Consider the following 23,546-nt stretch of genomic DNA (forward strand, 5'->3'; position numbering starts at 1 on the left):
TTCTTAAAGGCGGTAATGTATTGGATGGGTGAGATTCAAGGCTATATATTTAGCTATGTTTGCTAAAATAACCCTCATAGGCATTGTACTATGAATAACTGTTTAAAATGAACAGGGAAACTAGACATCTCTACAGGCCGGTAGCCAGCCCAAAAATGTAGGGCGGGCCCGGTAGAAGTTTGGGGGTCCAACCCAACCATATTATAGTTCATTTGCAAGCCTACCGTGAAAATTTTAGGGGTTGGGGCAGTGAAAATTTGGGGGGACCCAACCACCTAGCCCCCCGTGGATATGGACCTGCATCTCTACCCGAGAGAATCAGCAGGCAATGGATAACAACCTACTGTATATTTGGCTAGTGTCTGCATGTTCCTTTTGTAAAATATGATGCCAATTTGATTTTTCTGAAAATTTTAAAATCAAATTTAAAAGTTATCAGAACGTTTTGTGATCCTTCAAGTTGTTCAAAATACTTTTCGCTCTTTCTAATAGTTTATAGAAAGTGATTCATTAAATTTGAGGGGAAAAAATCAGTAGCTTGTTTCAATCAAAAAAAAAAAAAAAAAAAAAAAAAAAAAAAAAAAAAAAAAAAACAGCAGCTGATCCCGAGTTCGATTGCTTTAAAGGAAAATGGTTCAGTACCCACGTTAAAGTATATGTCCCGTCTTCACAAAGCTCAGTGTGAAAAATACGTAAAATAAAAGCAATCGAATCATGTCAAAGTTGGGAGCTATCGATTCGAAATGTTTTGAGAATTTCATACAATATATTATCTTACATTACTTACAGTGTTCGAACGTTTTATTACGATTTTGACTCGACATACCAGCTTTTTAAATGTTGAAATACAGTGAAAGTATGTTGCCTAAGGAATCACATTTTCATGGACACTATGACTCAAAACCATGGGAGAACTTTTCCGTAGTTACGGACGGCAGATCATGGAGAGATTTTGTCATCCTGTGCAACTTTCTGAGAAAAATAATAATAAAAATCCTTTTAAATTCTATTATAGAGAATTATACACGAAAATGCTCTAAAATCGAGTTTTTATATTAACAATTTGTAAATGGTTTCTCTCCATACCATTGCCTTTTTGAGTATCTATCCATGAAGGCAATTCTGTAAAAGGTCTACCTAATTCGGTCAAACTATGTACTATTTTAAAAACCCTACACATGGTTTCTTCATATACATAGTCTTGGGTAGCAGTTGCATGCAACAACCAACACAACCAATACGAAATGAAATGAAATGAAATCGTTAAGTTTTACGTCCTACGGTTGTGCCGGTTAGGCTAAAGGAGACGGTGAGATGAGAGATGAGTGAAATGGTGTAATGAAGAAAGTGGGAGGAGACGGGAGAACCCCGAGAAAACCCACGAACACGGTGTTTGTCCACCACAAGGTTTACACGGTGCGAGTAGGGATCGAACCAGGGACCCCAAGCACAGGAGGTGAACGCTCTACCACTGAGCCACCGCGCCCCCCACAACCAATATGAGTCCTTCTGTAGGAGTAAGGCGTAAATTTACTTGTAGACACCTCATTTTAAAAGCAAAAAGTAGGAATAAGAAAACAAAAATGTTGGTACTGCCAACTTAGAAATTATTTCTATATAATAAATAAAATTTTAAAGGTGCAAAGCTATTCGTCAATCACTTTATATACAAACGGATTTATTAAAGGTATATTGGCATTCACTTTCCAGTGACGGTATGTCTTGATCACTGAAAAACCAGAGACGGTATGTCTTCCTCACTAAAAAACCAGAGGCGGTATGATATACCACCGCATACCGTTTCACTTCGACCAGTAATTACTTACTACTTTACTATGATCCTGCCAGGCCCGTAGCCAGCCCGAAAATGTAGGGGGGGCGGTGGAAGTTAGGGGGGGGGCGATCCAAAAATATTAGTTCACCCCATATTATAGTTCATTTGCAAGCCTACCATGAAAATTTTACAGGCGGCCTTTAAAATTTTAGGGGGGCCCGGTCCCCCTAGACCCCCCTGGATACGAGCCTGGTTCCTGCTCTGGAATACTCTCTTCCAATATGAGAAAGATTGAACATTTTTTCCCTCAAAAAGCTGTTGTGAGGGTTTGAGACATTTTAAGAACACTGAACAGTATACTTTCTTAACATTTACCGGTATGCATAAACGAATTCTCTCAAACTTTTGTTTGCTTAGTTCTAGTCATTCAGTTGGTGTTTAATTCGTGACAGATGACAAATGTGAATCCTTTTGACCTATTAAAACTATGTTGCATCTCGTGTAAAAAAGTGAAATGTGTGCTTGACATGAACAGCGCGGTCTAAAAGAGAATAACAATTAACGCCAAACAAACTTTACTTCAGGATGGCTTTTGTTTCGTCGTGTTGTGTCCTTTACATATCCACTAACACCATCACGAAGGCCACTTTTCCATTGTAGTAATTATCATTAATTAAAGAGGTCGCCTTTTGAACTTGTCAACTCAAAATTCTAATTACTGCCTGAAGAACGCAGTCAAAAGCGAAATGACTAAATGAAATAATACAGCCTGTGGACAGAAAGGCACTGTCACTTGAAAATTGTTTATATAATAACTTTTATAAATATTAATGGATTATCATAAAACAAAATGAGTTTCAATTACTAAACTGGTAGAAATTTGTACTATACTGTTGTGAAATGAAATTTTTACTTTTTCGTGAGCTCCTTTGTGGGTAAGCGGTCAGTGTACGCGCCTTTGGCGTATAAGACCTGGGTTCGAATTCCAGCAGGAGCTCGAGTTGAGTTAAGCTGATTTCCAGTGTAGTGTTCCTTTCAGCAGCGAAGCTATATGAGACGTGGACCTACTGATTAGTGTTGAATCCGAATCACAGAAGTTTCGGTCGGGCATCGAATCAAGGTATCCCACCCCCAAAGATGAGTACTCTTACCGCTTAGCCACGAAGGAGCTCCGGAAGTTCATGTGGTTCGGGTCTCACATTAAGCTGTAGATCCTGTGTCAAAAAAGTCTCACTACTGACAGGGAACCTAAACTCAAAATCAAAATTTACTTTTATGTCCCATGGATTACAATGTATATTCTATAATTCAAGGAAAACAAATAAAGCGCTCATTTCTTGTGAGAGGGGCACGCTTAGCTTCCCCCAATTCCAGTTCCCATATATTCTTTCAAACTCATTTACAGGAGAACCCCTCTAATCCGTCACTTTTGAGACTGGGGGTATGGTCGGAATGCAAAAATTGTCGGATTATCAGGAAAATACGGATTTACAGTAAAATAAACAATCTCTGAATTCAAAAATGACTGTATTGTTGTCTACAGTAAAAACAAACGAGCAGTAAGCACTAAAAACTGCACAGTATAGTACAGAAAACACCCACAACGAAAAAAAAAAAGATACAAGAGATGACCTAGCACTAAAGCATATATACCGTAATAGCAAGTAAACAACAATACCGCAACGGCAGTAAACGACAATGGGCCTTGTGTGTCACCGACGAGTCGGGACACGTTCGGCTCGAGCACGATCAAGGTGACCAGAACTTTTACTTTCAAAAACGGGACGCATACGAATTAGCGATAGGGGGGGGGGGTTCCACATTGCATTTTGGGACTCACAAGGGAACATCTTATATTGATAGTAGCATTGCCCAATCAAACAATTCGTAATCGATAGAGGAGTGAAGAAAAGTGAGAAATCCAAAGTTTTACAGGCCGACACCCAAAAACACAGGAGATACAGAGGAAAGAAGGATCTAGAATCATCTGAAGATAGCAATGCAAAAGATACACTGATACAGAAAGAACTTTAAAATGATAAAAGTAATCAAAATGACATTTACACAACAGCATAGTAAGCAAATATTGTACCCACAGTCATAGTCAATACCATAATATGTAATGCAGTGTTGCCAACTGAGCACAAAATGAAATTTTGTTAAATGGCTCAGAACACAAATTATAACATTTAGCAAATCTAATTATGAGTAGAACCATATCTGTGAAGTCATAATGTGCAGTGTTGCCAATGTTTCAAGATAGACCTATATGATTTCCTATATAAAGTTTTGTGTGTTGTGTTTGATACTATTCTGATTTTTTATTTGGGCAAAACTGCATCGACACTGTGCTTCGTCCCTTATTTTCGTACTTCGGTGATCATATTCTTGTTTCTGGTCTCATATTTTGGTTTCAACTAGTTCGAATCGTGTACTGTATGTACTCTTCTGCATCCAAGATTCATATATAAATTCATGTAGGCCTATCTTCAAACGTTGGCAACACAGTACGTCAAAACTTCACAGGTAGGGTTCTACTCATAATTACATTTGCTAGATGTTATTATTTGTGTTCCCAGCCATTTAACAAAACTTCATTTTGTGCTCAGTTGGCAACACTGCATCACATATGATGCTATTAAGCATGCCTATGGGTACAGTGATTGCTTAATACACTGTTGTCAATGTGATTTGGATTACTTCAATCATTTTAAAGTTTTTCCTGTGCAAGTGTATCTTTTGTATTGCTATCTTCACATGATTCTAGATCCTTCTTTCCTCTGTATCTCCAGTGTTTCTCTGTGTTGGCCCGTAAAGCTTTGTATTTCTCAGTTTTCTTCACTCCTCTATCGATTGCGCATTGTTTGATTGGGCAATGCTACTATCAATATAAGATGTTCACTAGTCAGCAGTGTTTTCAATTTACAAAATACACAAGTAAGAATGATAACACAACGTTTCTAACTTAAGTATTACCCAACAATATTTTTAACTACTTGAACACTCAGAATTTCCACTCAATTCCCACTTGAACCACAGAACACTCAATTCTCATTTGAATAATCAGAAATTCTAGGCACGGCTGAACCTTCCCAATGAGTGTTGGTACGGCTGTAGAATTAACATTGACCATTTATATTTTGAATAATAATTACGGGACACCTGGGTCATTTTTGCTTAAAAACGGGACATTTAGGCGTCCCGTTTGAGGATCAGAAAAAAACGGGACAATGGTTGAAAATAAGGGACTGTCCCGGCTAAAACGGGACGTCTGGTCACCTTGGCACGATTGGACCAACCGAGGTAGCGGACCAGCCGTCGGCGGACAAGAGGGGTTCTATTGTACTTCTATTTTTCAAGCATTCTTATCTTCAAGCATACAGGCCATAATCGTGATATATTAAATTAAACAACGAATTTCACTTTATTTACAAGTAGGAGGGAAATTAGGATCTAGACTTCCGCTCTTTCGGCATCAATGATCATGCTAGCCCGTGACGTATGAGAGATGAAGTCTCCCATGATCACACTATCGGAGGAAAGGGAAGGAAGGAAGCGGTCTGGGATCTACATATTAAGTACCATCCCGGCATTTACCTGCCGTGAATGAGGAAAACCTAGGAAAAGCCTCGCTCAGGATGGCTTTCTTGAAAAAGCTGTTACACCTTTTCGACCGAGTGTCCCCATCGGGAATCGAACCCGGGACCGCTCTCACCAAACACAAGAGTGTTAGGGACTATCTCTCTAATTGCGTCATGATTATAGTTGAACATTTACTTGTTCGTAATCCGAATCCAAAATCATGTGAATGAATGAAACAGTAGCCAACAGATGAGAGAGACAGAGAAAGAGAAAACTATTAATTTCTGAAAATGGAATATGATGAGAAAACAGACGTAGCTGCTGTCCACTAATACACGTTCGAGCTACTACTGCTGTTAAAGTGAGAATAATTCGTTTTTCGAATTATGGATTCATCAAATATTTTGTTATTCGAATAGCGATTAATTTTTCGAATACTTTTAGCAGAGACGGCTCTAGCCTGCGGCCGCCAGTTTTTTAAGTAACAAAAATAATTTAAGCTATTATTTATACATTTTTCAGAGTTTATAGTAAACTCATAGTCTGGGTTCTGGCTGCTTCCGCCCCCCAGAATTTACCTTCCAGATCAGCCTCTGACTTTTAGCAACACTAAAGCCTGTGACAAACATCTTGACATTTGAGCTAAACGAATAAAAACGCAAGCTCTGGCGCGACGTTGCCAAGTGGTAAAGGGGTGTGGCTATGGCTAAGCAGACAAACTACAGCGCGATCAGGTGACAGAGGATAGACGTATATATATGTATATACAAAATAAACGTGGCAATACCGCTGGCCTCTCATTTGCCAGCAACATTTAAAGGGAACTTGGAGCGCCGCCTTCAAATGCCAAGATGTTTGTCACGCCGTTTAGTTCAAACGTTGTAACGAGAATTCGAATTTCTGTATATCAGCGATCTCTCATCCATCTTCTGCATGAGGTGGGATGGAGGCATATCTGTAAAATGACTATATTGGTAACTTCATAATTCTTGAGCCAGCCGATCGACCTATATCAAATTTGTCACATAGATGGGTTTCGGGCCTGGAATGGTTTTTATCACTTCACTTTGAAGATGCAACTTAGGAGAAGGGGAGGGGGAAAGAACTCGTTGCTTCTCATACGGTCAACTTTATGTGGCAATGTCTTGAGTTGGAAATCCCGAAAATTTATATGGTCTGGTTGAAGAATGCAAGACAAAAAAAAAAAAAAAAAAAAAAAAAAAAAAAAAGTCGTCTATAAGAGAGCGCTTCATTAATAGTAATGAAAGACACTAGTATCGAATTATATTTAATCTCAGTAAATTAGAAACATATTTGTATCATTTCTTATAATTTGCTTATAAATTAAATGTATATTAAATTTGAAATTTTAGAAAGCATCTTTGCATTCAGAATTTGTTTCTTTCTGGATTTAACCATAATCTTCCTCGAGCTTCAAGAATGATAAATAATATTGATAGGAGCAATTAATTTGGTTGGCTCTTAGTGAGAGAATAATGTATTCCTAGTTTTATAGTTGGCTCCGACGCCGTTTCGTGTTAATTCTTTCTATCAATGGTTTTACTCAAGAGCAATGCTAACAACAAAACTTTCCTTTTAGCATAATTAGCTTCTTGCTTCTCCAAGTTCTCTCCAAGATGGAAGTCTTCCGTCTAAGGTTTTCATGCATATACAATGACAAGTTTTTAGGATGTAGGTGTTCGTACACAATTTATTGGAGCGAAGGAACAGAGGTTATTTAAGTCCTAGAGCATCTTGAAAGCGAGCATAGGTTTTGCTTCTTTAGCATTTTAAATAACGTCAATTAATTCCTTAAATTTGCATTTGTAATCGAGTCCAAAATGGAAGCATTCAGAAGAAAGGGAAAATAGTCTAGCAAAAGAATGTTCTGGTCACGTGGTGAGAAGAATGACCTATTTGACGTTTTAAATACAAGAAATGGACCACCGTACTAGATATTTTTGCTCCTACGTATTATATTAAATCAAATCATGTTCCAATTATACCTAAGACTAATGAATGAGTTGAGTTGATTTGGAGCTTAACGTCCCTTTCAGCAGCGAGGCTATATGACACGGGACCTACTGAGTAACGTGGAATCCGAACCACATGAGCTCTCACCGGGAATAGAACCCGGGTCTCCTACGTCAAAGATGTATGCTAACCGATTAGCCATGAAGGAGCTCGACTTCAATGAAATGTGAGCGAAATTACAACAGGCGTTTTACAACGATATTGTATATCTATTTTATTTTATATCTTGGTTTTGAGCAACGGTGCATAAAAGTACACAATCTGTCGTGTACAAGAAGAAGAAGAAAATATTTTTTATGTTGTTGATTCTAAAGTATAAAGAACTATGATTTAATCTTAGTAGCTGAAAATATATGTTGATTTTATATGTATGATTGGTACTTATAGTTACCATAACAGCAAATAGTTGTTTATTAAAACGTTGCTATGACAACCGAAAAAGAAAATTATAATTAATGGAGTTTTGAGAATAAAAGGTAATAGTTATTCAATGTGGTGTGTCTGGGTTTATGTAATTCGATCGTGTTGACATATTTTAAAATTTTACACGGACTGTGGGCTGGAATGTAACATAAAATATATGTATAATATAAATTAATCATTACATTTTAGATGGTGGTTCCTATATACGTTACAGTTTCCAGAAAACTTCAGTGAAGACCGTTGTTATTTTTAATGAATTTTAGCGTCCCATTTTTTTTAACAGCGAGGCTATTTGAGACGTGGACTTACAGTTAAACTTGATTCCGAACCATCGTTAAACATTTAAGTTATAATGCTTTCCAACTGGGAGTCGAACCTGGGACCCATTGGTGGACCTAGAAGGTAAAAACTCGAGAGACCAGCCAGCCCCCAGATTAGGGTTCGTATATCATGAGTTTATAGTTTTTCATGGGTTCAGCAGAAGTTTCTAACTTAACTCTGTCCCGATGTATTTTATAACTAGGTTGGACGTTAACATTGTGGATTTCAAGTATTGTTTTACATATTACATAATAGAAAAACTGCAAGTGAAACTACATCTAATGTTTCAAAAAAAAATCAACAAAGAATAAAAGGCTATAAACTTTCAAAAATTAATAAATAATAGTTTCAATTATTTTTGTCGTTCAAAAAATTGGAGGAGTCTAGGCACCCCTTGCCGCAGGCTAGATCCACGACTGCAGGGACCACGTGTACTTAGATGAAAAGTCATCCCCAACCATAAAATACCACTTGTGGATTTTTCATTAAAAATTACGTAGTAGGGAAAAGCGATGGATCAGTGGTAGAGCATTCACCTCTGGTGGCTGGGGTCCTTGGTTCGATGCCAGCTCGCGCCAAGTGAACTTTGTGGTGGACAAATACCATGGAGTTATCGGGGTTCGCCCGTTTCCTCCCACTTTCTTCATCCCACCATTTCATTCATTTCTCATCCTCACCGTCTCTTTTAGCCTAGCCGGCATAATCGTGGGATGTAAAACTTAAAGATTTCATTTCACTTCATGACGTAGGCTACAGTGTAGTTAATTAAATTTATATTTATAAAATATGCACAAAATCTGCTCTGTTGTTTTCGCAGAAAAAAAAAACATCCTACAAAACCTCATTACAACAGTAAAGTCTCCCTTTAGGGCATGTTCAGCAGGAACAGCCAGTAGTGTGTCCAGCCTGGGGTTGAGCAGGCCTAGGGCCAGGACTCCCAGTTCTTGGAGTGACAAAGATAATCAAAACTATTATTTATATATTTTTGAAAGTTTCTAGTAAGCGTTGACTTTTATTTTTTGTCGGAAATTTTTGAAACATTAGTGATAGTTTCAGTTGCAGTTTTTCTACTATTATGTGATGTGTAAAAGAATACTTGAGGTCCACAAAGTCAACGTCCAACCCAGCCATAATATCCACTAGGAAAAATGAAAGTGAAATGAAATCTTCTAGTTTTACGTCCCACGTTTATGCCGGCTAGGCTAAAGGAGACGGTGATGGTGAGAAATGAATGAAATGGTAGAATAAAGAAAGTGGGAGGAAACGGGAAAATTCCGAGAATACCCACTCGCACGGTGTCTGTCCACCACAAAGCTCACTTGCTGCAGTTGGGATCGAACCAAGGACCCCAAGCACGGGAGCTGAACGCTCTACCACTGAGCCACCGCATTATCCACTAGGAGAGAGTAAAGTTGGAAACTTCTACAGAATCCATGAAGAATTGTAAACTCATAATATACAAGCATCTATCATAGTCTGAGTTCTGGCAGCCCCCTTAGTTTTTATCTTCTTGATCCGCCACTGGCAACGATGTACCATATTATAGGCTTGTTAATGAAATACTGGTTTATGAAGTACAAAGAAAATTGCCACAGTATTTTTTGAGAAAATCGCCTATTTTGATTATCCAACACACTACCGGCAGTGTTTCTTTCAGAAACAATGTTCCGGGGGGGACATTTTGTATTCTGGGGGGCACTGCTGGAATACTATTCTATTTATTATTTTTATTATATACGTATGATTTGGTCTCCTCTAGGGGCACTATCAGAGCTCCGGGGGGCAATACCCTCCCAAAAAAAAAACATGCCTGGAAGAAATGCTGACTACCAGTCTCTTTAAACTTCACCCAAGTTAATATGCTATTCCGAGATGAAACTTTACCATCTGGACCAACATTATTTCGTCTAAAAAACGTTGCACTTTTGGCACAGACTTAGTTCCGTAATAACTACGAACTGAGGTAACACGATGTCCTCTGCTCCAATGCTCCATTGCTACTGACCATATAACGTGACATTCTATCCTCTTTCGGTTCCCACTCCGCCAACCAATATAAGTTATTACGGCTGCTCAATATTCAAGTTTGAAGTGTGTTATTCGGCTTCACGCCACCCTGTAGAAAGCTTAGGTTTAAAATTTGGTCTTGGTTAGTGGAATGAAATGGTCTCTAGGCGCGGGTGTATATATCGGGAGGAAATATCGAACAAGCATTCGACATTTTTTTAGGGTATGTAGGGGTACATGAAATGTGCAAATCCGATAAAATATCAAATTTAATTTTTGTCAGGACCACCAATATTTTTCTCTTTTACCGTCGGTTGAAAGTAATAATAATAATAATAATAATAATAATAATAATAATAATAATAATAATAATAATAATAATAATAATAATAATAATAATAGAAATAAACAACTCTGCTAGAGAGAGTAAAGTGGATCAGCTATTCCAGGTATTGGATGTGAAACTGTCCCTAACAAATCCTTTACTATAGGCAACCAACATTACTTCGTTACTTTGAAGGTTGTATAAGAGCTAGGGGATATAATTGATTTTAAACGGGACATGTGTAGCCACGGTTGAAGATTTTAACGGATTGATTCCATTAAAGAACTTGGCCGAGAAAAGTCGTTCTAGGTATCTATTACCATAAACAGAATTTGTTTTTTGCATTTTGCCAAAAATTTGCTTTTGATTAAGAGTTATTGTGAGAAGTAATGGATAGACGGACGTATCAAGATAACAACGTTATAAAGCCCACAATCGTGACTGTAGTGAAGAGAGAGAACCAAGGCATTTATAAATACAAAGCCTCGCTGCTGAAAGGGTTCGCTAAACTAAAATCAACTCATCTCATTAAAGACTCTTTGAGAAACTAGAAGCTTCAAAATCAATAATCACATTGTATCTACTGAACCTACCTTATCATGTATCGACTCATTAAAATCTACAGCACACTCAAGTTGTTACTATTATCATCATCAAAATTATTCTTCTGTGGCAGTGAGAATACTTTCTATACATTGACAAACATCCATACATCAAAGTAATTGAACCCTAATCATCTTGATACTTTCTGGATTTAAACAAAACAAAATGCTGTTGTAATTTTCTGCTAATTTGCATTGGTGTTACCAGAAACAGGTTTTAACCCCTTTCTGCATGATTTTTTTTCTTTTAGCGAAAAAAATAATCATTATTGGAAATCCTCATATGGGAACTTGAAAAATGAATTAAAACTTGAATTTTTAGATTTTTCACTTAATTCCGACGAGAAATAAGTAAGTGCCTTATATGACACACTTACAACTTACAAAGAACATGTCAGATGACACCAAAATCTCTTATTCATACATGTCAATATCTCACAAAGCAGACAAAACAGTCATTTGGTGATCACAAAAAAGCTAAAGTGAAAAAAGAGTATGTGCCATATATGGCACGGCATGCGGTAACGGGTTAAGGAGATTGGTTTACCTCAAAACCTTCTTTATATATTTACTTTGTCTGTCACGGTGTAAGAGAGACAAAAAAAAAAAAAAAAAAAAAAGCAACTCTAAACTAGTTGAAAGTTGAACATTGATATTAGTCAAGATTTAGACCATCAAAAGTCAGGAACTGAGTTGAGGAAGGTGATATTCAACCGAAAGTGACAGAAATAAACCATTTCCGGTGTTAAGATTGATCAATGTACAACAAAAAACAGTTATACATAGCGAGAAATTGTTTCTACAATCGATTAAGCGTCTACATTCTTAAGACTCCGCTAAAACCGGAAATGGTAGTAATACACTAGAACTTCCCGTTTCGATTGACCTACAATAGACGATAAAATGTAGCGAGAAGCAATCCTCTAACGGATTTAGCTTTCTAAAAATAGCTATCATCGTCTGTCTTTGCTCTATGGTAAAACCGGAAGTGGTGCAAATCAACTGCTGTTGGTTTTGACGTTGATCGATATAGAATAAAACGGTAATACATAGCGAGAAGTGGTTTTCTCGAATCAATTAAGCGTCCCAAAAATATATCCCATCTATATTCTAATCGCTTTATTAAACCCTGAAGTGGTATAAATATATTACAATTTCTGGTTTCAATATTTTTTGACAAATTATCACGCCACATAAATCAAATTCCTTGATGTGGTACACATATGAGAATGCTACTTGCAGGGCCGGATTATAGCATCTGGAAGTCCGGGGCTAAAAAAAATATGAGGACCTTGCTGACTTCACTTTCTTTTTTAAAACTGATTTATGCTAATTTATATTAACACGGTAGATGTAACAAATGAAAAAAAAAGTTTCATATTTTTGTCATATTTTATCTTATGATGACGATTGTATCTTGTATGATTTTATTTAGACAGCCAGTTGAAATTTTGATCAGATTGAAGGCCCTCGTCTACCTTTAGGGCCCGTCTACAGCCTTCCTCAGCCTCCTCTAATCCGGCCCTGGTTGCTTATTATACATAAATATTTCTATATTTTATTCAGAATGTGAATAATAGTGCCATGTTTTCAGGACAAACACACACACACACACACACACACACATACATACATACATACATACATACATACATACATACATACATACATACATACATACATACATACATACATACATGCATACATACATACATACATACATACATACAACCTAGATATTTTTATAAAAAGGCCTTGTGTATATCTTAAACACAAATTAAACAGTTTAATTTGTGGATATACAACCTATATACACAAGAGGAATTTGGATGCATGGAAGCCCAGTGGTATAGCGCTCTCCTCTTTGTTGGGGGCAGGGTAAAGAAGAAATTATATAATGACGGACATGACATAATATAGAGTGGAAGGGATGACAGAGAATATGAAAACAGAAAAGTATTACTACGTTAATATGAAGAGGTTGCCTAAAGACCATTGCGCTTCGAAGCGTTTGAGTTTTGCAAGTGACCGGCCAGTAACCACAGAATACTTAATATGATAATAACAATGATAATATGATTACTATGGTTAAATGAAAAGTTAATCTACAATATTATGTGAATCTCTATTACAGTATTAAGACACAGAGCTAAGCCTGTATTTCTGCATTAAAAGTGGAATAAATTATCATTAAACAAAACAAAACAAAAAAAAAAAAAAAATCACTAACTAACTATACGTCCTTTGGAATCTGAAGGTTTAATTCCCTTTTCACAAATGCTTTCCCAGAAAACTGGATACACTTTCTACTTTGTACTCCTATTTCTATGAGATCCATGTTACTATTGTCCTTCCATCTGCGCCTAGGTCTTCCTAATAGTCATTTTCCAATTGGATTTACAATTAAAACTTTGAAAGCGTTCCTACTTTTTTCCATTCTGGCCACATTACTCTTCTACGTGAATCTCCTAGACCTGATATCTCTGACAATGTTTGGTAAACGGTATAAATTATGCAGTTTCTCGTTATGAAGTTTCCGACGTTCCTTCTTCCTCTAGGATCCGAAAACCGAACATAAAAACAATAGTCTAAAATAAAAATTCTAAAAGTGGAAACTCAATACTCTATCATAGTACTCAAATTCTGAGCCAATTATAGTACTCAAAAATTTATTGATTTTTTTTTTTTTTTTTTTTTTGTTAATGGAAGGGTGAGCTTACAGGCTATTTGCCCTTGTCACGAAAAGACCAAGAGATAGCATTTTTTTTTTAAAAAAAAAAGTCGAGAATACTTCAAGACTATTGCCAGAACTAACTTCAAAAAAATTATTATCTTTTAGGGGTCTTATACCAACTATTCTGTGTTGGTATAATACACAATACTTTATTATTAGACTCATTAAACAATTCTTTCAATATATCTATTCATTTATAATTTCCATGAGTACCAAATTTTTAACACATGTTTTATTTAACAGTTCTGTTAAAATGTACAACGATATGTTCTTTTACGAAGACACATGCTCAAAATTGAAAAATTCGCAAAATATCGTCTCTGTATGACTTACGGTTACCGACATAAAGCTCATTAAATCTCTCGAAATCCGAACTTGTTTTTTGGTGGCCAATATCTGGGGAAGGGTTCCCAGTGGCTACCGGTCACTATTTGATAAGAAAATGTTCACAATTCTTTTACGTATTGATCAACACCAGTATGGTCTCTCTATGACTTACCGTTCCCGTGATGTGACTTCTTAAATCTACCGAAATCGACACTTTTTTGGCCAATATCTCGGGAACGGTAAGAGTGACGCGAGATATGCCATAACTTGTTTCAGTTAGTTTTTGTTGCTCTACAGAATGGGGGTTCAAAATTGAAAAATTCACAAGTAAAAGACACACACACACACACACATAGAAAATACAGTAACGGACTTTTTAAGTTCGCTGAAATAGGAACTGAGAAACTAGCACCAATGATCAAAATTAAACTTGTAAAAAAGTGTAAACTCTTACATGTTCAATGAAATAACAAAGTTACACAATAAAGTCTATAAAAACTACTACAATAGAGGTCACGGAAATTGTATATGAATAGAATATTAAAAAGCTACACACAGAAAGCAAAATTAAAAATTCGGTGATTGTTAACTATTTCAAACTCTAGAATAAACACAAGAATAATGTCACAAGAAGGAGAGTTATCCATCAAGACCTGATTATAATATTAGACAATCCTAAACATTGTATGCTAAGTACGTGGACCACTTCTGTGTATCAAACGAACTGAATACAATAGAAAGCGAAATTAATTTCCTTTATGTGCTATCAAATAAGTTCGTTTTCTTTTCTATGAGTATTAAATTACTAAAGTCACACCGGTAAACATCGTTAACAAACAAAATTATTAATTTTAGAGACTTAGTAATATCAGACAGCATCGTTTCTCCAGTGTCAGAATTAATCGCACCTTGTTTCTCTCTTTCTTTTGAAGGTCACAGGGCAATTGGACACTCTCATTTATCTAATAAACACACACAGACACAAACATCTTTATATATATATATATATATATATAAAGCATAGAAGAGTAAAAGAGCTAGAAAAGGAAGCTTCCTGCGTATGAGTCACTTGTCAAAGAACTCTCATTAATTAGGAAAGCGGTGAGATCGTGACCTTTGCCTAAAACGAACGACAAGCAACGCAGAAACAAAGAGAGTACATTTTCCATCGTTACAGGATGCTTTCAATCTATCTATCATCCAGGTCTTACAAAAAAGGAAAAAAAAAAATGAACAAACAATTACGCGTATTCCCACAAGACCTAATACAAAAATGAATATGCAATTTAGAGGTGAAGCTCCCATTCAGGTACTTTTATAATGAGAATAGACAAAGAAGCGTATTCTACGAATTCTTTGAAAAACGAATTATATAAAATACTCATGGACTATTTTCTATATTGTGTTGAACTATGCTGAGCAGTTTAATCTGTACCAAAAAAAAAAAAAAAAAAAACAGAGGCCTTTGAATGTGGTATGGAGAAGAGCACAAAAAACTGAGTGGAAAGAAGAAGATTAAATAGAAAATATTTACAGAAGGGGCGGCGATTAAGGGGGTAAGAGGAGACAGGTGCCCCTCACATTTTGGAAGTGGCCCCTTAATGTATAAGTTTCATTTGGAAATGTAACGTTTTTGTATGTCATACTGGTTCATAGAAAAAAGCCAACTCGGCAGAGCTGGAATCAAACCAAGGACGCCAGGCGGCGGAGGTGGGTGCAGGTTAGAACACATTTTATCATGTAGTTGTTCAATAAACATGGATTAACATTTTCACCAAGTTACGAGTCCCGTGTATCGACTCCTATACTAGATGAAATTACGAAACAAATAGGATATAAATGTTGTACATAAATTTACAAAACGATATGATTAGAGAAAAGCTTTCTACAAATGTGACGACTAGATGTCTTCAAAAATTTCGAGACGAGATGAAAAACATTTTCTCGTCTCGTCTCGACCCTTGGGTATCACTACTTTTGACTCAAAGCATTTAAAGCAAAGTGAAATAAGATTTCTTCCTTAAAAATAACGTCAGTTTCTTTCAAAATAAATGTCAAGGTTTTACTAGTTTTGTTCAAGACTTCTATAATCTTATCTGACAATGTAAGAACAGCTCATATAAGATGTGCAACATATGTATGCAACACTTGTATTTGCACAGGGTTTCAAGTTTTGAGGGGCGCCAAAATCTGTCATAACTATCCTATTTAACATAAATATTTCTTGTTGGAAACTCACTTCATGAGGATGGTAGTTAAATTTACAAAGCTGAAATTCTATTTGAATGCTACGTTCATAAATCAGGTCACATTAGTTTAAGGTCGCATGGACGCTGCTAAAACACATGGTTAGACAAATCCCAGCCTGAATTGCTTAATTGTTGTCAAATACAAAAACTCAATTCTCGAACAGTAGCGAACACCTGTTCAATTTAGTTAGTTATCACACAGTTTTGATATGAAAACTAGTCTTGTCTTCGTCAAAAATGGTTCCTTATCATTGAAGGTGAAAACAAGTTTTTTTTAAAATTATTTTTTAAATTTTTAAAAGATGTAGAAAGAAAATCAAGAAATAAAGATAAAAGAGCTAGTTACACTGGAATTGCAAACTGATCTATTGAGATTAAAGCCCGATATTGAATTCTATAAGAAAGGATTACCATGTTTTCTCTGCAGATGTGTTTGCTTTATTTCACTAACATAATAGATTATCATTTAAAGAAAACAACAGACACAACGAGGTTGTATTTGTAGTGTTGACGCTTTTCTGAGTGCGAGTGTACTTTTCTTCTCTTTCGTTGTTTATGATGGAATGGCATTCTTAAAATCGGGGGCTTTTAAGATTTTTTCTGGAGAAAGTGGGCGGAAAATGATACCATTGCACGGGGCGGCTAATCGCCTAAAGCTGGCCCTGTGTAAGAAAACGATAAGCACAAACTTCCACTAAGAAATGGATTGGATTATAAAATAGTTCAGAATATTCCAAAATCAATTTTGTGAAAATTACGCACAGCAGACTGGAATATAAAATCTAATTAAAATGCTTTTATCTTTCTTAATTACCAAGATATCTCCATTCACCATTTCGGTGCAAACAAACAACTACTAAATTAATTAAAGCAGCTGTGAATCGTTCAACATTAATAAATAGCTGAGAAGTTAAGGAAATTAACGGAAACCTCTATTCTCGTATTCCAATTGAGTTTAAACCTTAGAGTGAAAGCGTTTCGTTAGAGACGCAAGTGAATGTGACCACAGAACGAGTTTCATGCTTCAAACAAAGGGAAAGTGACCGGAGGGCTACAGCCACAAACAACACAGGAGGCCATTTTATATCCTTCTTTCCCTTGTGTGCACATTTCACGAAGCAAAGAGAGAACCTATTATTTTGTTCCAAATTGCGTTTAGCTGAATGCATTTCTTCATTCAAATTATTCCATGTACTCTCAAAGAAGAATACATCTACATACATAGGTCTCAGCCTAAAATTGAGAGAGATGGTAGATATAGATAGTTACAAAAATAGTGTAAATATGTGCAGGGCCGGAACTAGGCAATTAGCCGCCCCATGCAATAGCATCACTTGCAATGGCATCATCCGTCCCCTCCTTTTCTTACCGCCCCATCCCTTTCTTAAAAAAGAACTAATTTTAGAAGATATGAATTTAAGTGTGCTATCCCATCATGAACAATAAAGGGGAGGGAAAGTGCACTCGCACTCAGAAAGGCCTAAACCCCACAAACACAATGTCGTTGTATCTGTTATTTTTAGTGAAAGATAAAGCAAACACCAATACAGAGAAACGATGGTAATCCTTCTTACAGAATTCAATATCGAGCTTCAATCTCAATGTATCAGTTTACAATTCTAGTGTAACTAGTAGTTTTGGGCATTATGCAGAGTAGTTTTGACAAGTGTTTAGTACCGTACTAGAGTTCGAATAACATATGATTTCTGCAGTAGTCAAGCCTTTAGTATGACGCCAATCATGCGTCAAAATGACTCTGCATAAGGACCTTTATCTTTATTTCTTGATTTTTCTTCTACATCTGTTAAAAAATTTAATAACAAAAACCTGTTTTACCTTGTTTGAGACAAAGACAAGACTTATTTTCATATAAAAACTGTGATAACTAACTAAATGGAACAGATATTCCACTCTTCGAGAATTGAGTTCTTGTGTTTGACAACAATCAAGCAATCCATGCTGAGATTTGTTTGACCATTTGCTTTAGCATTGTCGATGTGACCTTAAACTAATGCGACCTAAACATGATTAATGAATGTGGTATTAAAATAGGTCAGTTTAGTAAATTTAAACTACCATCATTATGAAGTCTCTAACAAGAAATGACTACTTAGTTGACAGATTTTGCCACCCCGTGCAAATGCACATGTTGCACATATGGTAGAGCCGGTCCTGAACACGTGAGTACTACAAGACATAATTCTGAGTCAGTAAAACTCAACTTCTGTGCACAGTAACTGCCTTGTGTGTTAGTTGTTATGGGAAATACTATGTGAGATGGTGTACTGCAACTTCATGTATAATAGTTTACCTCCTCTCCATCTTGATCTGGATATCTTTGCTTGGATATCTGGCAACGAAACGCATGTCAAGAGCCTGACTTACTTAAAATAATACAAAATTTACCATTTTGTTTTTCTTTTGCTTGTTTATTTATAAGTGACAGGAGATAATGAAATGCAACTTATTACAATCATAGATAATGTTATTCTACAACAGTGAATCTGAAGAATTTTCAGTGGTAGCAGACACGTAGCCAAGGGGGTCCGGCCCCACTCCCTTTCGAGACCAGAAATGAAAAAAAAATAAGGAAGGATGAAGTAAAATGACACGAGAAAAAGAAGGATCAGCGTTAAAAACCGGTACACTAATCTTTTGGTTACTCTTTCTTATGGGGAGATTTATATTACTTGCAATACCTGGTGGTGAGGTGCTCGAGATATCCTGGAAGAGTCAGGGAATTTGAAATTTTTAAAAAAAAATTTACGGAAGTCTCAGAATTTATGGTACTAGTCAGGGAGATTTCAAGCTTTCAAAAGCATAGTGCGGTTGAGTAGCAGCGTGGACATTTTTTTTATCATAATTTTTCGTCATAGCATCCTTGCAGTATCAAACATTATATTTCAAAAACAATTTTCTACTGCTCCTTTAACCTGCCATTTGGAACCGACAGTAGTTGATGGAATAAGAAAAACAAAAATTTATACAGAATAGGAGTTCTATTAGCATTTGATTCAACAGAAAAAGGAACGCAGGTATTGTAAAATATTTTACAATACATTATTGAGTATGAACTTTTTATAATAGTGGAGGTGATAATGAAAGGAAAATTGTTATATTTGAATAAACAGAGAAAGGACATATATATTGTATATTCTTTTTCAATACGTTTTTTATTATTTTGCTCGAGATTTCTTCATAGATTGTTATTAAAATACTTACCAACATTTCCTCTTTTATTGTCCTAACAAACCAATATATGTTGATAATAAAGTAGTTTAAATTGATCGAGCTCTTTGGCATTCATAATTTCATGTCACACCCCCCGTTACGAAATCCTGGCTAAACGAACCAATATATGTTCCAGTAAAATAGTTTAGAATGGTGGAGCCCCAGGTGTGATGACCACAGTATTTCATGTCACTTACCTCCTGTTCAAAAAAGTCTGACTACGTGCCTGAGGTACCATCCATAGAAATTACAGTGTTGCCAGAATAACATTTCTCCCAAAATCTAACTTAAGCAGCGACTAGAGGAACGACCTCAGCTGCATTTGATCACGTATCATGTTGTTTTGTTATCCTGTGAATTGCTTTCTAAATAGCATTAATATTTAATTTTATTAACTGTATGTTAAAACTATTTTGTTTATTACAACTATTATTTAAAAAAGTAGTTCACAGAATTCTAAGACAACATAATACGTAATCAAATGGAGTTGAGTTCCGCATCCTTAACTTAGATTTTGGAGGAAATGACATTATGGCAACACTGTAACTTCTATGGATGGCAACACTGAACATACTTCAGGTTCATATTTTCTGTTGTAGAATAGCATTATCTATGATTGTGGTGACTTGCATTTCATTATCTCCTTTTACTTAATGAAAACAAGCAAAAGAAAAATGGTAAATTTTGTATTATTGTTTAGTGTCAGGCTCTTAAGCGCCTCCTTTCTCCAAAAATTATTCAGAATGAGCCACTGCACTAGAAAATAGGAAAAGGCGCACCAACATCGCGAGATGGAAACTAACATAAATCTGACGACGGATGAACTTTTAGTGTTACCTTATACATTTTAGATCACATTAGTGAGCTCTTTTGAATATTTTTGTTGATTAGTAAGGTCAATGAGGTTGATATGGCGCAGATACGAAATGAAATGAAATCTTTCAGTTTTACGTCCCACACTTATGCCAGCTACATTAAAGATGATGATGATGATGATCATGACGAGAAATGAATTAAATAGTTTAATGAAGAAAGTGGGACGACGAAACAGAAGAACCCCGAGAAAACCCACGCACACGGTGTTTGTCCACCAAGAGGTCCACTTGGCGCGAGCTGAGATCGAACCAAGGACCCCAAGCACTAGAGGTGAACAGTCTACCAATGAGCCACTGCAGCCCCCTTGATGCGGATATGAAAGGCGATATTGTTTGCAACTTAAGAACTACCGAGTATCATAAGTAGTAGCCACAACAGTTTAAATTTAAATTTTTATTTAGCGGCAGTTTTCGTACTAAAAACTCTTATTAGGTTATGACAAGGGTTTTCAAACTCTTTGCAGTTGAGGCTCTCCTCAACCACCAAAGTCTGAAAGCGTCTCTTCTGTCAAAAATGGCATGTGTCCCTAAAAGAAAGACTACCAGTATGATCAACTATATTTCATTTTTTTAATCACTAACGGAAATCACTAATGGCAGGTGATCTACATTGTACACACTGACTACACCTTTTAATGTTATTAGTAGGTGTTAATAATTATAAATTGTATTAAGTCGGATATTTATGTTAAAATTGAAAAATACGAGCAGAGAGGGAATTTACATAATAGAAACTGACACATTTAAATGTTGAGCAAAGTCAATGGGATTATGAGCTTGTTTTGAGTCACACAATTTATTAAATATCGGCAGATATTTTGAAATGACAAGACGCATCTCTTTGTAAAAATTTAGTTTTGGATATTTGAATATTTCTGGAGATTTAGTTTTGGATATCGGGAGATATTTGGATTTGATCACCGCTATAGCTGAAAATCCCGTTTCGCAGAGGTAGAAAGTTACAAAAGGAGGGAGCACTCATAAGGTCTTGTTATAATTCCGGATACTCATTCCTCACTGGGCTCCGAAATTCATACAGCCATGTAGAAAGAAACTTGGTCTTCAAGGTCTAAAGAGAGGTCAGTGAGCTGTTCCTCTTTTCGAGGGTGAGATTTGGTAGATTCTCTGCATTGAGTGGGTTCACAACTCAGTTGTACTGCGTGTCCTCTGGAAAGTACTTCCCAAATTGGACATAAAGTTGTGTTAAGAGGACGTATTATTCCAGACAGTTAATAGAAGATCGTTAGTGGTGGTAGATAAAGCTACATATAGCCTTAACCTCGACATGTTAAATAAGTCAAAATAAATAAATAAATAAATAAATAAATAACAAGCATTATACACGTTTAAGCCAAAGATGAAAGGGTCATCCCATAGTATGTGGATCAGATGTGATACAAAGGCTTATTCCAGTATGTATTACTTAAGAAGAAGGGTGCAGACTCAAGTATGCATGTTGCATTATAAATATGCTCCTTTGTAGGATCTTCTTTTTTTTGAATCTCCTCGCGCCTCCCCTCACAACCTTTGCCGCCTCCCCAGGCGCGCCGCACAGTTTGAAAACCCCTGGGCTAAGAAAAAATAAATCACATTTGCTTATTGAGGACCATGTTTGCTAACCTGCTTTCTAAAACAAAATGATAAACTCATTCAGATCTATTTTTAATTACTACAATATTTTCTGATAGTTAATATAAAATTTGGAAATAACGTTGTATTTAGCAATAAGATAGATAACTCTCTGATAAATGTACTGGTCTGACATCTAGTGAGAGGAAAGGCAAATATCTCAACTTATATCGGCAGATGAAGCAACTGCAAACACGACGCAAACGCAAACTGTTTCTATAGCAACAGAAATTGCTGTATGCTCTATCTTTATATGGCTGCAACTGAGTTTCTCTCTTCTGCTTTTTCAAGTACTAGTCGTTAAGCTCAAAACTTAGGCATTCTGTATCAGACATCTATAAGCATTGGGTAGGCAAGTGAGGGAACAGGAGCAACATCTATAAGCATTGGGTAGGCAAGTGAAAGTACGCGAGCGACGTCTATTAACATCTGGCAGGCAAGTGAGGGAATAGGACCGACATCAATTAGCATCAGGTAGGCAAGTGAGGGTACAGAAGGACGTCTATAGCATCTAGCAGGCAAGTGAGGGTACGCGAGAGACATCTATTAGCGTAACTATTTACAATTTGAAGTTGGCTTGATGTATGAAAACGTTTGCACTACTTTTTTTGTACACTTCTCCAAAATATAATTGCACGCCCGAATTTTTCTAAGTCCCTTATAATTGTAGGTTTGGCAACATCGCAGTCGACGTAATGGTAGGGGAAATGAAAAGAAAAAATAACAAGATCTCCCAACAGAGATCACAGATTGCTGTTTGAAATACTCACTTGTCTTTCTATAACTTAATGTAATGATACATTTAGAACATCATAGTACTTGATAAATGCAGAAAACTTGGTTGTAGATAAAGTACACACGTTTTTCGACCACAATATTCGTTAAAAAAAAGGGAGGGGAAGTTGTTAAGATATTCTTTCTCTACTCATGAAATAGGAATGGAACTTCATAGTTTTTTTCGATAGCCATGCGAGCTAAGTTCTTGCTTTCTGTGTGGATTTTGTACTTTTGCACCTGGTTCGAGTCCCACTCAATGCTCTTACTTTTTTTCATTTTGTAATTTTTCATTTATTTTTGCCGTACACTTTTATAGTATATGTATTACACGGAGTGATGGACAACCTTCTAATTTATCCAAAAATAAGAAGGTGTACAGATATAAAATCTTTTCTTTATATCCCATTGTGATTCCTTCTTAATGCAAATTACTTCTTGCATCGATCCGTAAGATTTTCGTAAACCTCAAATTAAATCCGGAGTTCTAGTGTCCAGAAGATCACTATCAGCCCTAATACCTCCTTTACCACTACCAGAACGCAGTTCGTATTATTATTATTATTATTATTATTATTATTATTATTATTATTATTATTATTATTATTATTATTATTATTATTATTATACGCTTCTTTAGCATGGGAGACCCGGATCGA

This window comes from Thermobia domestica, chromosome 3, assembly GCF_964235325.1.
Source record: "Thermobia domestica chromosome 3, izTheDome1.hap1.1, whole genome shotgun sequence".
In the NCBI taxonomy this organism is placed as follows: domain Eukaryota; kingdom Metazoa; phylum Arthropoda; class Insecta; order Zygentoma; family Lepismatidae; genus Thermobia; species Thermobia domestica.